Source organism: Podarcis muralis, chromosome 11 (genome assembly GCF_964188315.1).
Source record: "Podarcis muralis chromosome 11, rPodMur119.hap1.1, whole genome shotgun sequence".
Classification (NCBI taxonomy): Eukaryota; Metazoa; Chordata; class Lepidosauria; order Squamata; family Lacertidae; genus Podarcis; species Podarcis muralis.
Window position 1 is genome coordinate 49,063,826 of NC_135665.1, and position 12,421 is coordinate 49,076,246.

The 12,421-nt window shown below is 48.4% G+C and overlaps 1 protein-coding gene across 1 annotated transcript in view; it reads left to right on the forward strand.

Moving 5' to 3' along the window:
* The first annotated feature begins 4,728 nt into the window (after window positions 1-4,728).
* Window positions 4,729-12,421, forward strand: part of GDNF (glial cell derived neurotrophic factor) — a 30,709-nt gene continuing 23,016 nt past the window's right edge. Inside the window, exon 1 of the mRNA XM_028749257.2 lies at window positions 4,729-5,054. The gene's annotated coding sequence lies outside the window, so the exon portion shown is untranslated. The remainder of the gene's footprint in view (window positions 5,055-12,421) is intronic.

Sequence of the window (12,421 nt, forward strand, 5' to 3'; positions counted from 1 at the left end):
TCCAAGTGAACTAGTACTTTTTTTAAGGCTAGTAATTTCTGAGAGCTTGTTTGCAAAGCATTTCAGTAGCAGTCCAGACAACGATCGTTCTGGAGATTGGGTGCTTAGTCCATGCAGACATTTGTTTTGACATTAATAGCCTATGTTATTAGAACTGATTATTAAGAAAAGAACTGATTATCCTCCCAGTGAGGCTGAGATACATCTTAAACTGAGAGACAGTGACTAGCTTCAGATTACCAAGCGAGTGTCACAAATGGGCAGGATTGAGTATGTGTGTGTCCCCATTCCATTGCACCACAAAATCCAATGTTCTCTTACATCACAAACTGGCCCTCGGGAATGTCTCAACCTCAGGTATTTCCCCTATGAGGAAAGGTGGCAGCACTTGACTTTTTAGTTGCAGTGGTTCTCAACATGTGGGTCCCCAGATGTTGTTGGACTACAAACTCCCATCATCCCTGAGCTCTGGCCTTGCTAGCTAGGGGTGATGGGAGTTGTAGTTCAACAACATCTGGGGACCCACAGGTTGAGAAAGGCTGGATGTTGGAAGATTCAGCACAAAAGAAGGTACTTTCTCACACTGCACAAAGGTAAACTATGGAACTCACTTCCAAAGGAGGCGGTAATGGTTCAGCATTACCTGTGCATCTATTCTAATCAGCTCCCCCATTTTAACCTGGGTTTAAGACTTTAGGGTGCCGTTGGGACCCACAGGTTGAGAAAGGCTGGTTTAGAGGAAAGCCAAGTAAGGGGTGACACCACTGAAGTTTGTACAACAAAGCACGGCATAGAGAAAATGGATTGAGAAAAGTCTTCATCCCTCCCTCATAACGCTATAACTTGTAGACATCCAATAAAGATGAATGTTGGAAGATTCAGCACAAAAGAAGGTACTTTCTCACACTGCACAAAGTTAAACTATGGAACTCACTTCCAAAGGAGGCAGTAGTGGTTCAGCATTACCTGTGCATCTATTCTAATCAGCTCCCCCATTTTAACCTGGGTTTAAAAACAGACTTTAGGGTGCCACTGGAACCCTGAACCATGATTGAGGCTGATAAGAAAAAGAGGAAAGAATTCATGCCAGACTTGGAGATGGGAAGATGGCAGGGAGGGGGGCAGCCCATAGCCCACTCCCAGACTTTTAATACCCAATCTGATTAATGCCCGAATTATGTCTGCACAAGACTATAGAGTTATATAATGTATTTTTCTCCATTGTCTGTGAGGATACTGGGTACTTGTGCTAGAGGTCTTTCCAGGAAACCAAATGCCATTTTTTGCATTACTGTGGTTGCATAACAGCTACTAATTAGACTGCCTATTATTTCAGTATTCAGTATTCATTGTTCGCTGTCTTGCTCTTAAAAGAGAGTAGGAAGTTTTTCAGCTAACGTAAGGGTAAGGAACCTGTGACACCTCCATAAGTTGCTGGACTCCAGTTCCCATCAGCCCCAGCTAGCCTGGTCAATAGTGAAAGCTGATGGGAGCTGGAGTCCAGGAACATCTGGAGAGGTTTCCCACCTCTGGACATTGTTAAACTGAGCACCACCACCTCTGCTCCCCAAACTTCCCAATGACGATGGAGGACTTGGCTATACAGCATTTTCAACATGAAGTAAACCTCCTGATCTAGCCTTAGTGATGACCCCAAAAAGGCTCTGTTCATTCACAGCCCATGTCCCTCAAAAATTCACTGCATTCAGGGTCTGTCTGGAGACAGACAATAGCTTTTTTCAGAGAGCTGAAAGTGGCATCATTGGTCATAAGTGTGTGCACACTCATTTCTTTTGACTCATTCTTGTTTTCTCCAGTCACACAAATTGCCCTAATTTAAGACCCCCATTCCCTGAGACCTTTTCATAATATGCATGAATAGCCCTAAAAAGTGTAAAGAATTGTGTCAAATGCACAAGTACATGAGCCTAGCTGCAGCTGGCCAGTGCTAGGTGTTTTATAAAGGGTGGAATAGCTCTTACTCAACTTAGTTAAGCAACTTGGTGCCCTCCAGATGTTGTTGGACCACAACTCCTATCAGGCCCTAATAGCCAGGGATGATGGGAACTGCGGGTCAAAGCATCTGGAGGGTTCAGGACTGAGCTAGGCTGCCATAAAGTGATTCTGCCTGACAAAGCTTTTTGTGCAATCAACATGCACTTTAAGTGATGGTACAGCAATCACCCAAATCATGCATTCTAACGAGACATCAACCATATATTTTAAAAACTATTCCACTAATTTCCATTGCCCTTTGATATACTTCCTGCTCTCTTTCTGAACTCTGTAAAGGAATATTCCCCCAACTTCTGTGTGATGGTGGTATCGCAACAGCTACCCTGTGGGAGGGATTGCGACGAATTCCGAACAGAAGTGCCAAGATCCCTATGGAGTTTGAGGCAGCAGCGAAAAGGCAACGATGTGGCAGAGGCAAATGGCAACTAGAACAGTAGCAACAATTGGCAGCTGTTTACAGTTATATTCAATTAGTCACTTTTAAACAGTGTTGCAGTGGGGCGTTCTTTAAAGTGTGTGATGAGAATAAGCTGCCTGATTCTCCAGACTTTTTATACATCGCACACTGAACGTCTATGAATGGACACATAATGAGTTCAATGAGACTTACTCCAAGGAAAGCGTTATAGGATTACAGCCTTTAGGTTTTTTTTTTTTAAAAAAGAAGCTAAGTTTTAAAAAGAAAAACTGCGTCAGAGTTGTACATCAGTGGTAGAACATCTGCCTTGCATACACAAGGTCCCAAAATGTCATTTTGCCATCAAGGCAATGTTGGCATGGAGCTGTGTCACACGGCAAGGAACGAGAGGGTGGATTCTTTGGGACCAAGAGTCTTGATAACACTGCACCAGACTGCTTATTTATTTTTGCATTTATTTATTGCATTCATATCCCACCTTTCCTCATTTAATTCCTATAAACCCTGTAATGTAGGCAAGGCTGAGAGGCAGTAAATGGACGACGATCATCTAGGGAACTTCATGGCCTGAGTGGAGATTTGAACCCTGGTCTGCCAGGTCCTGGTCCAATACTAACCGCTACACCACAGCTGCTCAGAATTTTCTGTCCATTTCAAATACTATTATTTGTCCTTCAGGGTTATGGAACACTAATACTTCACCAAGGTCCATCAGAGCAATAGTAGTTTATAGGATGAGTGTTGGATACAAGCCTTGGAGCTTGTTGAGGTAGTTTTGTCCTTCCCGGCTGGTCATCTCCCTGGTGTAAACACCAAGCGGTTAGCATTCAGTTTCAAAGTATCTCCCTCCTTCAATCAATGCTTAACCCTGCATGCAAAACAGTGTGTGCAAATCCAAAAGTGCTTTCAAACAACCTGGGAAGAAACTCCCAGGTGATGGTTAGATGAGTCTTTATTTAATTTTCTCTTCCCCACCCCTCCTCCAACTTAGCCCTTGGCCGGAGGCATTGCAACAAGCCACTGATTTATGCACCATCTGCGATTAGGGGCGGGGCTTCCTGGACATGGGCGAGGCTTTGCAAAGAAGTTTATTCCTGGGCTTTCCCCATTTGTGCAACTTTACTGATCTTGCCTCTTCTCTCCATCCCATCTACCTGTGTACCCCCCCCCCTCAACCAGAGAACAATAAGATATTGAAGAGGCGACAGGAAAGAGGCATATCTTCGGTGGCAGCAAGCGATGGCAGCAGCCGTCTCCGTCGACCTGCCCCTTTAGCCATGAATGATGCGAGCGCTCTGGAATTGGGGACAGGGCTGCCTGAGGCGCGCGGGAGGGGGAGTCCGGCTGCCCAACGCCCCTCGGGCGGCTTGCACCAAAGTGCGGCGTTGGGTTACATCAGCAAAGCAAATGCGAGCCCAAGACGCCGGGCCAACTTCAGAAGCCTCCTTCGCGCGGCTGGCCATGGAATACGCACGATATGTCGAGCCGCTGACTTCAGCCAAGAGCTATTCGCTGGATCTCCTGGTGTTGTTTGATGCTGGACGGGGCGCGCGCGGGGGAGGCGGGGGAGCGCCAGCAAGAGAAAGGAGAAGCGCTCGCTTGTGTGTGTGTGAGTGTGTTTAGGTCCGCGGGCGAATCAGAGGCGGCGATGGGGGCCGCGTCACCGAGCGCCAAGCCTATAAAGGCATCTCGCGGGCCGTCTCCCCCTGGCAAAGAGAGCTCTCGGCGTGCGCTTGGGACGGCTCGAGCGCGCCCTCCTCTGCCCCCTGGCGTGCGAGCGGAGCTAGACCTCCGGCGGCAGGAGAGCCTTTCTTCTTCTCTCGCTTGCCCCCTCCACGTCGATTCCAGAGGATCTTACAGTGACCTGGCGGTGGTGCTTGGTGGTGTTGGAAGAGGAGGACGCGAGGGGAGGGCGGGAAAGACTCGGCGTCTGGATTTTGCACGAGCCTCTGGTGGCGCAGCGCATCATTCCACATGGATCTATCTGCCAAGCTTTGACTTGCCCTCGGGGAGGACGCAGCTTTGCTGGCTTCTGAGTCCCCTTTCTCCCCGACCAGCCTTCCTCGGACCCTCCACTCCCGGGGCCCTTGTCTCCCTTGGGTGCGCCCCGCGCCCCGCCCTCTCCCCTCCCCACCTCTTCTCCCTGGAGCAGCCGGCGTGGCCGGGGCCCCCCGATGTCTTCACTGGACTCCCCGCCGCTGTGGGTGGGGTGTCTCTCTCCGGCGTCCGGCCAGCGGCTTCTTCTTCTTCTTCTCCTTCTGAACTGTAGGCTCCAGGGCCAGTTGCGACTGACAGGCGGCGTGCCCCGCGGCCAGGCGAGTTTCTCGCGCCGTCTACCTTGAAGCTTTGGATCGGGCGGAGCGCAAGGCGTGGGGAAGGCGCGGCGCCCCCCGGCTGCACCTGCGGGGCTGCGGCGGGGGGAGGGCGCGGGGCGGCGGCGGCGGCAACAGCTCCCTCCCCCGCCTGGATTGCGAGCAAGGCTCTTCTCCCCACCCCAGCCCACATCGCCCACCCACTTCGAGGATCTCCGCGCCCCGGGCTCCACATGCATCTCTGAGCCGGAGAGCCGTGGATCCCGGGCGTTCATGTCACCCTTGGGTCGGAAGAGACCAGATCCGAGGTAAGCAGGGGGAGGGCTCTCCGGGGAAACAGCCCCTCTGGGCTGGGGAGCTCAGGGAGTTGCGCAGCGATGGTGTGGCTGGTTGAGGGGCCTGGGATGGGGGCGGGGAGCGACTCGCCTGCTCCGAGGACAGGAGTTTGGGGGCGGCTTCTCCCCACCTCCCCCACCTTGAGAACTCCGCCCTGGTTATTCTGGATCCGCCACAATCCAGGGGTCTAAACCAGCAGAGTCGGGTGGTAACATTTCAAGAGCGCCAATAGCGAGGGCCCTCTAACAAAAAGGGAGGGGAAACTTGCAAGAGTTAAAAGTGGCATTTTTTTATAATTATTTTCTTGGAGAGTGGGTTGTTTCTGTCTCCATCCCGCCATCTCGCGTTGGTTAAGTGGGCTCCTTTGCCTGCCGGGGAGGGGGGGGGGCGTTTGGGAAATCCCCAGGGAGGTCTTATGGCACCAGCTCGTTTTAGAAGTATAGACTCATCCTCTGGTCATTTCAAGCGGGTTAGTTTAACTTCACTGTTGAACTTCTAAAAAAAATAATAGTGAAGGTGATGAGCGCATTCCAAATAACTGTTTGGCAGTCGTTAGGTAGTTACGTCGGGCCGAAGTTGAGAGAAAGCCTTGTGGGATCTGGACAGAACTGGGGTCCTGCCCCATAGCTCTCCACTGGTGCGCCTCTGGCAGCCAGACGCAACGGTTGCTTAGATTTCTGGAGAATGCGCTTCTTTGCTATATAAGGCCACTTGCAACACCACCCCAGATCTAAATCAGTATGGCCGGGGTTATCTGAACCCGGATCCTATGTCTATTTATTCAGAAGGTCCCACTGTCTTCAATGGGGCTTACTCCCAGGTAAGTGTGCAATTACAATAGCTCCCCGCCCTGCAGCTCTAAATATTTTGCCGTCGGCCTGCTCACCTGAAAAGACGCTTCCTCTGGAGAGCTTCAAATGTGGAGGAATTAAATTTGTCTCGTTATTTTCCCTTGGACCAAGGCGATATATATGGCTCTATCTCTCCCGCTTTAGTCTAACAGCATCCCTGTGAGGTAGATTATACTGAGAGACCGTTACCGGCCAAAGGGTCGCCTGGTGAGAGTTTCAAGTTGAGTGGGGGGTTGGAACACTTGTCTCTCAGATCCTCCCTGTTATGCCAAGGTTTTCCTCAGCTTCAAGAGTGAAGGGCGACATTTTTTGCACCCTTGAATAACAGTGCAAGCCAAGACATGTTGACTCAGAAGTAGGACCCGCTGAGTTCAGTGGGACGTACTCCCAGGTAAATCGTTCTAGGTTTTCAGCCAGGTTCGTCCATCCTTGGTGTCCCTGGAAAATATCTCTCTGGTTTCGCTAGGATGTAAGGGGCTTAAGGTGTCCCTGGGGGAACTGATCCTGGAGATGCGTAAAATAAGACTTTTTCAGTGCGGTGTGTCCGCGCTGAACGGGAGGGCTGCGGAAAGGCGAGTCAATGGACCGTGCGCTCCACAAATCATTTAAATCGCAAACCAGCTTAGTGCCACGAAAACCCTCAAGACGGCTAGAAGCTTAAGCGGTCGCCTAAACTTTTCCCTGGCTGTCAGCTCCGCCGTCTCACCGTGGATTGTCCTTTCCTTTAAACTAGCAGCCTCCGACTAGCGTCCGCCGATCGTGTGGGGAAAGGAAACCAAAGCGCATGGAAAGAAAGAAAAAGTGCGCTGGACGGGTTTTCCCCAGGCGTGAGCTGGGCACCTCTTGTGTGACTCCAGAACCGAGCTTGCTCCCATAATCGCCTCTCTCCAGAGGCCCAGAGTTTCCCGATCCTGCTCGTGCTGGGACGGCAACACCAGCCCCGCCGAGCCAGCGCCTCTTCTTGCGCCTTGAAACGTGTCCGAAGCAGCGCTTATCCGACGGCGACGCGCGCTTCGATCGCCCTCTTCTCCTGCCACTGGAAATAGGGAATACGCCCAGCACCGCTGCCTTGCATCGAGGCAGGGACTCGCTCACCTTTCCCCTCCGAGGAGAAATCCTCGGCAAAGGTCGGGAATGCTCTGGGAGCGTCGCGATCCCAAGGGAAAGCGAGCTTGCGTTGCAATTGCCCGAGCCACCTTATTTCCCTAAAGATTTCCGTGGGGTTCGTAGGGGATCAGGAACCGCCACCGAGCGACGCAGAGGCAACACATTTTGGAGAGGTGCGTGATCTCTCTGGAGAGAGAGAAGGGACACGATTCCCCTCCGGAATTAAAAAAGGTAGTTCGTTAGAGGTGTGGATCTGGAGGAGGTAGTTAATGCATATTCAAAGTTGTTGGGCACAGGTGATTAGCACCCTAGAGCAGGAGAGGGTAGGAAATGCCCAGAGAAGGAGCCCAAAACTGGGCTCCATCCTGCATCAGAATCTTCCCCTAATCCCATCCAGGGATGTTTCCGATTTTAGGGCCAGTGACAGGTGGGAGGGGTCTATTGCCATTTGACTTGGAATGGGGAGAGTTATAAGATGCTTGGACATGTTACCCCAGAATTCAAGAGTAGTAACTCTTTGTTGGGAGTATATATGCATAAAATCACCAAAACAAAGGTCTAGTCGCATCTTAAAGACCAATAATAATATATTTACATAAATAAGGCAGACACTTTCATGGACTACACTTGGCCAGGTGCATTGGACGAAAGCTATTTATCTGTCATAAATAAAATGAGTTGGTCTTTAAGGTGCCACAATACTTTTTTAAACTCTCTGCCTTCCACCCTGCAACAGACTCACACTAGGAAATGCATAAGACCGCAGCATGCTAGCCTAACCAAGAGGTAGGCTGAAAATAAGAGCCATTCACACAGATAGGCTTTTGTGAGAAGATTGCGTGCAATTTGTTTATATAGATTTAACCTGCTTGGTGTATTGAGTCCGGAATTGGTCAAAGGCATCTCTCTCCCTCTATTTGCCCTGTTAAGAGATTTGCATGTGCAAAAGAGTATTGTAATAATTTGATTAGGGTTGGGGTTTTTTAAGTGGTTTCCATGGTGATGAGGCAGCTTGGCTTCCCAAAGTTATACAATGGGGGGGGGGGACAGGGACATCCCTCCAAAAATATTGAGGAAAGGGGAGGGGCCGGATGCTGCAAACCCAGCAAAGCCAAAGTAGGTGTGGACTGCCCTCTAGTGACAGGTTTGAAATGGTAATTTCACCTGAGCACTAACCGAAGCAGGACTTGTGATCCACAAAGTGTGTGGTGAGAACAGGGGAGTTGTCAAGCACATAGGAGGTCGAGAGCCAATGTGGTGTAGCAATTAGAGTGTCTTGCTTAGGGCCTGGGAGATTTGAGTTCGATTCCCCACTCTGCCATGATACTCACTGGGTGACCTTGGGCCAGTCACACCTCCCAGACCAACTTACCTCTCAAGGTCATTGCAGAGAATCAAACAAGGAAAGGGAGAACCATGTGCATCGCTTTTAGCTCCTTGGAGGAAAAGGTGGACTATAAGTGCAATTAAAAGAGAATAGCTGCGTTTGGTTTGGTTACAAGGCCTGCCTGGAGAGTTACTGAGGTATACATGAGGTATGGTGGCACATCATAGAAGCAGGGGGTGGACACTGAAGCAGTGGCGTAGCGTGGGGGGTGCAGGGGGGGCCGGCCGCACTGGGCGCAACATCTGGGGTTAGGGCAAATCCATGGGTTAGGGGGCGCAAATCCACAGGTTAGGGGGTGCAAATCCATGGGTTAGGGGGCGCAAATTACTTGCCTTGCCCCGGGTGCTGACAACCCACGCTACGCCACTGCACTGAAGGCATGAACTGGTGTCTGAATAGTGCATTAAGACTTTTTTTAAGTGTTGGCCCTAGCTGGGAGGGGTGAAGGGAGGTGCCCTAGGGCTCCACTTCAGGGAGCAAAAAGTCTTGCTTGGGTCCAAGGGCTGCGTCCCTTTGAAGTGCATCTCTGCGGCTCAGCCATGGGATGTGAAAGTATGGCAAAGGAGGACAGCAGCTCTGAGCCTGTACAGAACGCTTTCCCCTCATCACCGACCAACCACAACCAGCCCTTGCAACACCTTGGCTGGAAAGCTATGGGATTGGATGAGGAAGCAGATTTCCTGGCAGGTATTCTGAACCAGAGCAGAACTTTTAGAAACTGTAGATTGCCAAGGCAAGCCTTGAAGGGAGCTTTTTGCAGTGTTTTTGCATGCTTAACTACCTCATTGCAAATAGGAATATATACACTGGTCCACTGATGAATGCCCTTGTTTGCAAAGGTCTATGGCTACAAGCAGTAAATACGTACTGGAATTGAGTGCCCTAGTTTTAGTAGTTTACATGTGCGGTCTCTCCTTCACTTTATTTTGAGAGCCCTGTGTTACTCTTTAAAGCTTGCTTTTTTAAAAAAATGAATGAAAATGAAACATTTCCCCCAAATGTTTACCACATTTACAACAACATTAAGAAACAACCTATTAACTGCAGTAATAAATAAAGTAGGATCACAATGGAAAATTTAGCTAAATGTGTGTATAAGTGTGGCACTCCCAAATCAGCTCAGCTTCTGTTACTGTATAGAATTCTATCACACAGACAAGCTGTCTTGTCTTGGTGAATAAATTTGCCTAGTAGACATTGCCAGGCCTTAAGTTCTTTAAGCATTGTAGCTATTGGCCAAAGTTGAAACAGATAGGGGAACTTTGGAAGGACCACAATGTGGTCAGGCCAAGAAAGGTGTAGCTCCTCCCAAGACTTCAATTCCTGTCTGATTTATGTTAGCAGAAGTGCAAAATTTCCCCTCTTTGAGGAATGCAGGTTTTTAGTACCAAATACTTAAGTTTTTGAGAACAACTTTTAAAAACCAGTAATGTGCTTTGTATTAGCCTGAGATTGCAATGGAGTACCTAAACACATAATTTCAGATTTAGGCTCATTTATTTGCAGTCTTGTAACCTCACCATAGTACCTCTGTTCCTTTGCAAGTCCAGGTGTTGCAGTTTCTGGTTTAGATAACATAAGGGCGATGTCATTGACGAAAAAGCTGATAGTATGCAATCTCCCATTTATTGTTACACCCACTATTTTCGCATTGTTTCTAACAGACATTGCTAGTGGCTTGATAGAGAGAACGAAGAAAATTGGTGATAAAGGGCAACCCTGTTTTGCTCCACACTATCAAGAAGAGGTTGGAGTCAAGACCATCCATTCATACTGTGGTAAAGGAGTGCTCTTATAAAACAAAGATTAAGCTTATGAAACACTGGCCCATGTTGAGCTCTAAAGATTAACATCTTTAGAACTGAACATTTTTAGAAAGATGCATCTTTCATATTAGTGGCTGAAAGCAGACGTTTTGTCATGCACATACAACATTTTCAAGTGAACATCTTATTGTATTTTTAATATTTTGTTGAAATAATAAATTATTATTATTTTATTATTAAAACACTAAAGAGCAATGTTTGAGCTTCCAAAACGAGTTCAACTTAACCAATAGATTGTTCCATCCAAGGTCTATTCACAGCCTTGTCCTCTTGATGTGTACAGTGGTACCTCAGGTTAAGTACTTAATTTGTTCCGGAGGTCCGTTCTTAACCTGAAACTTTAGCTAATGAGGCCTCCCGCTGCTGCCGCGCCGCCAGAGCCCGATTTCTGTTCTTATCCTGAAGCAAAGTTCTTAACCTGAAGGATTATTTCTGGGTTAGCGGAGTGTGTAACCTGAAGCGTATATAACCTGAAGCGTATGTAACCTGAGGTACCACTGTATTTGTTTTCAAGTGGCTCTTGGTTGTTACATTTCATGAACCAGATCAGGGAAATAACCGGATAGCTTGTTTGCAAAAGAAGGTAAAAAGGGGGAGGTAGATATACTGGGGGAAACGGCACAGGGCACACATTCCCAGGAAGTTCTACTCTGCAAAACTGTGCCAGAGAGCATTGGTCAAATGTTAGACATGTCAGCATTTCATCAGTGGGCTCCACAGCAGGATTGGATTGGGTATCCTAACTATGCAAACTATTGAATAATGGGACCAGTTGTCCAGGAAAGCTGTGACATTGCATTCTATGGACATTTCAGGCTAAGCAGTCCTGAACAATGCAAAGAACTAGCTTACCACTGAGCTTTCTCCTAAGTTTTCATTTCAGATGACCCGAGAGGTTGTCTTTCTAGAGCTGTAACCACAACCTGTTAAACAGGGGTGCTGGGGTTTAAACTATTGTATGCCCTTTTTCTTTTCCACAAATTTATCTAGCGCCAGCCTTCTTATTAGGCAAAGTCAGCCGGCAACCTCAGGTGGCAGACAGTGAGGGGCAGCAGCAAGGTGCTATCGGACAGGGTCCTGCAGGTGAACATAAACAGAATCTGCTGGATCAGGTCAATAATGACCCATTGAGTCCAGCATCCTGCTGTCATGGTGGCCAACCAGATGGCCAAAAGCAGGACTTGAGCCCATCAGCACCACCCCTGCTTGTGATTCCCAGCAACTGACAGGTGCCAGTTCCCCTGCACTACAGTAGCGCCTTAAGCTAGCCTGCTGCCTTTAGGTTCAGTGGAGGACTCTGCCTCATCACCAGTGCTGAACTCCCAGGTGGTCCATGTTCATCCATGGCATGGGAGACACCATCTTGACCTTCACCTGAAGTAGAGGGTTGTTTGGGACCTGCTCTGTTTAAGGGTTGAGATGCAGTTGATGAAATATAGGGGCTTATCCTAAGGCAGCCATGTGCAAAGTCTGTTTCAGGGGCCTAATCCAGCCTGCCGGTCCATTTAATCTGGCCTCCGTGGCAGTATATGTCCTGGGGTAAAATCCTAAAATAAGCTCAACAACTTTGGGGCGAAATTGTAGAAAAAGTTCAACAACTTCAATCCTAAAAAAAAACACCTCAACAACTTTGGGGTTAAATCCTAAAGAAAGCTCCACAACTTTGGGGTAAACTTCAATCCTAAAAAAAAGTTCAATTTTGGTCAGCCCTCACACATGTTCACTTCATCAAATCTAGCCCTGTCCTAAGGCTTTTGCAAATAAGTATTTTGAATGGATCTATGTGGCTTCCCCTGGTTCACCAAGAGCCCTAGAAGACATGATCTGTTATCAAGTGTTTTCCATTATAAAGGCGGATAGTCTAGCTGCAGGGGTCAGCAAACTTTTCCAGCAGGAAGCCGGTCCACTGTCCCTCAGACCTTGTGGGAGGCTGGACTGTATTTTGGAAAAAAATATGAACTAATTCCTTTGCCCCACAAATAACCCAGAGATGCATTTTAAATAAAAGGGCACATTCTACTCATGTAAAAACACACCATCCATGGGCCAGATTTAGAAGGTGAGTGGGCCGGATCCGGCCCCCGGGCCTTAGTTTGCCTACCCATGGTCTAGTGCAGTGTTTCCCAACCTTTTTTGGGCAAAGGCACACTTGTTTCATGAAAAAAATC